We start from the raw sequence: 5,093 nt of genomic DNA, 5'->3' as shown, positions 1-5,093 counted from the left end.
TGCAAGGAAATTGCCTAATTGTTATCTCATTGATAACTTTGTAAAAGTTGTTTTACTCTTCACTAAGTGGAAAAGTATATTATGTCTATTCTGTTGACCAAAAACCTTTCCTCAATGTTTTATTCTTTTCCTGATAAGTATAATTTCACATTTTTCTACAAATACTTAATCATTTTTACAGCTCTTCTAGTGTATCCATATTTTTTTTAAATAGCATGGCAACTGAAGCACAACACTAAGTTTTTCAAATTTTCGTTTTGTCCCTCTATAAATATGTTTGGTTTGCTTTTGCTTGAACCTTTTAAACCACATCATGATTTTTTGTATATTTGTAAGTCCAAATTCATTTTTTCCCTTTAGATTCTCAGACAGCTAGCCTAGAATTTTGACACATCAGAAAAACAGGAGTTACAATGTTGAAAATTGTATTAATGTGACATCATGTAATTTTGCCTACATTTTTGGCGCATCAACATCTATCATTATTCACGTATGATTATTTTAATGGTTAATTTGTTAACCTCACATATAGCTCAGCAAAATAGTGGCAATGCCCAAATTCATTTCCAGGGAGATTTTCAAAGATGTTGGTCTATATAACGAAGGTATCACAAAATGCTGGAGTAACTCAGTGGGTGAGGCAGCATCTCTGGAGAGAAGGAAGGGGTGACGTTTCGGGTTGAGACCCTTCTTCAGACTGACCCGCTGAGTTACTCCAGCATTTTGTGATACCTTCGATTTGTACCAGCATCTGTAGTTATTTTTCTAAACAACTTGGACTAAATAACGAATGCCATTGATCATGGAGAAGAACCAGCTTTTATTAATCATGAAGCTGAAACTGAATGTCTTTAAACAGCAAGTCTGTGTGCTTGCCTGTGTATAATCCATATCCCTTCATTCCTTGCACATTCATGTGCCTATCAAAAAGCCTCTCAAGTGCCATTATCGTATCTGTCTCAACCACAACCTTGGCAGTGCATTCCAGGCACTCAATACCCACTGTGTAAAAAAAAAATCTTTAAAAAACCCCTCAATAATTTGCAATCAAAATTATCTCGTAGTGCCTCTCTGACTAATCGTGGTTGTCAATAAGGTAGTCAACATAGTTTAGTATTTATTTCTGGAGAGGCTGAATTAAAATTTCAAAGTTACTGAGTTCCGATTGAATTCTGCCTCATATGTGGAAAGACATATGACTCTTCATGGAAGCATTGGAGGGGATACAAACATGATCAACAGGTGTGGGACCAAAATTGGGAATTGCTACTCATCTTTTGAACAATGAGTTAATTTGACTGGGAAAAAGAGGAACTTAACAAGATACTAGGGTTTTCCATTTCACCCACTACCAACCCTTGCAGACAACATGGCGTATTGCAGACCGAACCATATGTCACTTTGCTGTGGAGAGCCAGTAGAGGGCTGAGGCCCTCTTTCAGGTTCCGAGTGTAGTAGGAACCGAGTGTAATACATCCAGTGAATTGGCTTCCACTGCCACCTGTGGCAGAGAATTCCACAGATTCACAACTCTCTGGGTGAAAAAGGTTTTCCTCATCTCAGTCCTAAATGGCCAACCCCTTATTCTTAAACTGTGACTCCTGGTTCTGGACTCTCCCAACATGCCTGTCCTAGCCTAGCCTGTCCTATCCCTTAACGTTATGTTTCTATAAGATCTCCTCTTATCCTTCTAAATTCCAGTGAATATAAACCCAGTCTAAATTCCAGTGAATATAAGCCCAGTATCTCCCTTCTTCTGCTTTGTATTTCACTCCTTTTCTCTAATTATCTGACAGCCTTGTCTCTTTTTTATCTCCACTGTTTGTCCCCATCTGCCAATAAACCCCCCTCGCCCGTATTCACCTATCGCTTGCTCGGCTTTGTCCCCTCCCACCTTTTTTTCAGCTTTCTCGCCTTCTCGCCTTCCATATTACAACCAAAACATCACCTTTTCATTCCCTCCAGTGATGTTGCCTGACCTGCTAAGTTATACCAGCATTCTATGTTTTATTTTTGGTGTGCTAGTTGTAAATGTGCACTGGATCTACTAAGTGACTTGGTTTTATGTACCCTGCTACCATATCTTTAATTTAATTTCCCTAATGCTGATGCCAGCCTAACTGATCTGCAGTTCCTCATTTTCTATCTCCCTCTCTCCTGAAATAGTGAAGCGTCATTTGCTCTTTTCCAACTTGTGTGAACCATTCTGCAACCTACGGAATTCTGGAAGACGATGAACAGTGCGCCTGCCTGAAAGGCTGCGGATCAAGTTCTGGAATTTGGGCAGCTATTTTCCAGCCGGCACGGACACCATCTTCTATGTCACCAACTCTACGACTACTTGAAACTGGCAAGACCTCTGATACAGACAACACCGTGGAAACCTGGAGCGCTCTCCCCAAAAGGCTTTTTGGATGCTGTGGGTCAGTTGGTATTTTCACTGCCATGATAAATAAGATTTTTGGTGGGAGGGTTAATGAGGGATTCGGAGCAAATGTGCATGAATTAATCTGAGCACAGGCCTTCCCTGACTAACAAATGGATTCCATTTGTGCAGATGTTGATTTTTGTATTTGTCGGAAAATAGGCAAAAGTTACTCTATGGTAACCTTTCTACTGCATTGTGTAATGAATGGCATTAAAAAACAAATAATGCTGACAAGAAGGAACAATTAAAAGAGACAAAACTAGTTCTGACGTTCCTAGAAATGAACCTATGTATATACATTGGACTTTTGAATTTAATATTGGAGCTTTTCTGCATGTATGGGTTTCTCGTCAGTGGGGCATTTGTTACTCTGGGACGACCTGTGTACTGCTCTGTCATGATTGAATGGCAAGAAAACTGAATTGATTGTGATTTTAGCTTTGAAGAGGAATGTTGTGCAGACCATCTAATTGAGGTTTAGAAATGTATTTATGGCACTTGGAATATAATTTTATATTCAGGAAGGAGGGACAGAATGCTGAGCCACAACAAATTTGCCATATGCTTGTTTAGTTTCTGTAATGAAAAATGATTTGTCATTAATGGGTTTTCTTGTGATTCCCAGGCATACTTTACACATGGCTGGCAATTTCACATAATAGATCAAAAGTATTGTCTTTGATTCTTTTTCACTAAATCAGTATCCCTTGGTTGGAAACCTTTATGCCTTTGGCAAGAACCGTATGTACCTGACTGATCTATGAACTCTCCTTTTAACCTTCTCTAAGCACTACAATCCCACTTTCTTTGGGTTTTTCATGTAAGTGAAGCCTTTCATCTTGATAGCATTCTTGCTGTTTTTTTATGCAGTCAAGCAGACTGATGTAGAAGAGATTTGTAAAAACTTAGCATACCTTACTTGCTTTTATACTTTGCTCTCTGTTCCAAAGGTTCTGTGTACCTTTTTAAAACTGTCTAAACCAATTTGTTCTGCAATTGTTAAAAATTGCCTTTGCATCTGCAGCAGTCTCTGTCCCAACATCCTCAAAAAATTGTACCATTTAGTTTAGAGGTGAGAGCTGGGTTACTGTTCCTTCTCCGTTGCTTAGGTAGCACTCCATGCAGTGCAGCATTGATTTCAGAGATGATGTGGAATGCTTGGTTTTAGGTATTGGTCAGTCCAACCAATGACTGGACTTAGACACAAGTCATAGACAACTCTCGACGTCATTCGAGGCAAAACATCGGACATTAAAAACTACTGTAGAATTGCATGCAAACATGGGTGACAAACTGCATTAATATTTCCCATGATTACAAGCATCTGATAATACCGCGAAATAGTCATGCCAGAAGTATGCAAAACACTTTTGCTTTAAACTAATAATCCCATTACAAATTGCTTTGCTTGCAAAGCCAAGATGTTTTGGGGTCACCACCAGAGTGGTAAATGTGACTTGTATCCTTCCCGAGTAATCAATTTAAAATGCACTTACAAGTTCATGAGTCATTCGAGTTTATTTAGCCATTTGCCCCATTGAGTCCACTCTGCCATTCAATCATGGCTCATCTATCTTTCCTCCTGCTTTGACATCCTTACTAATCAAGAACATGTCAATTTCTGCTTTAAGTATACCCAATGACATTGCCTCCACAGCCACCTGTGGCAATGAATTCCACAGATTCACCACTATGACGAACGAAATTCATCCTTATGTTTCTATAGATATGTCCTTTTATTCTGAGGCTGTGCCCTGTGGTCCATGACTCTCCCACTAGTGGAAACATCCCCTCCACATCCACCCAACTCAAGCCTATCATTATTCTGTAAGTTTCCATGAGGTCCTCTCATCCTTCCAAACGCCAGTGAGTACAGGTCCTGAGCGGTCAAACGCTCATGCGTTAACCCAATCGTCCCCGGGATCATTCTCGAAAATCGCTTCTGGATGTCGGCACAGCCAGCTCCCACCTCAGATGTGGGTCCAAAACTGCTCACAATACTCCAAATGCAGTCTGACCAGTGCCTTCTAAAGCCTCAGCATTACATACCTGTTTTTATATTGTAATCCTCTCGAAATAAATGCTTTTAGATCACTTGCCAGGATTTCTCTCCCCCCCCCCCCCTCCCCTTTCAGGTTTGCTACGTCACTAGGCCACACCCAGCTCTCACTCTCTTGCTCTCCCTCCCTATCGGACACCAGGATGACACTTATGTTCTGCCTCCACAATCAGCAATTTTGAAAAAACTCTGCAACTCTTCCTGTCGGTTTTTACATTTCTTGTAAAAATGCAGATTGTTTTTTCCAGTTGGATGCTACTTCTCCCTGTCTTTAGCTTTTGCAGTAGGAACAATTCCAATGTTTTTCTGCTATTGTATTTGTTACTCCCACACTCTGGCCAGGGACGCCATCCAGACCTGTGCTTTTCTGCACATTCACTTTCAGGGAGACTGATCTTGCATCTCCCAAAGTGACTGTTGGGCAAGTGCATCCAACACTAGCGGGACAAGTGACATTCCACCACTGACCTCCTGTTTAAAATGCATTGAGTTCATGGGGTTGGGACCCATTGTTGCCAGCAATACTTGCCCTTTTTGTTTGGAAGCCGTTGTAATGTGTTAGCCTTGCCACAATGTAGGAGTATCCGTGTCAGTGCTGTGTGGAGG

Source organism: Rhinoraja longicauda, chromosome 19 (assembly GCF_053455715.1).
Source record: "Rhinoraja longicauda isolate Sanriku21f chromosome 19, sRhiLon1.1, whole genome shotgun sequence".
Taxonomy (NCBI): Eukaryota; Metazoa; Chordata; class Chondrichthyes; order Rajiformes; family Arhynchobatidae; genus Rhinoraja; species Rhinoraja longicauda.
The sequence above is the reverse complement of the archived record's forward strand: the minus strand, read 5'-3'. Positions refer to the sequence as shown.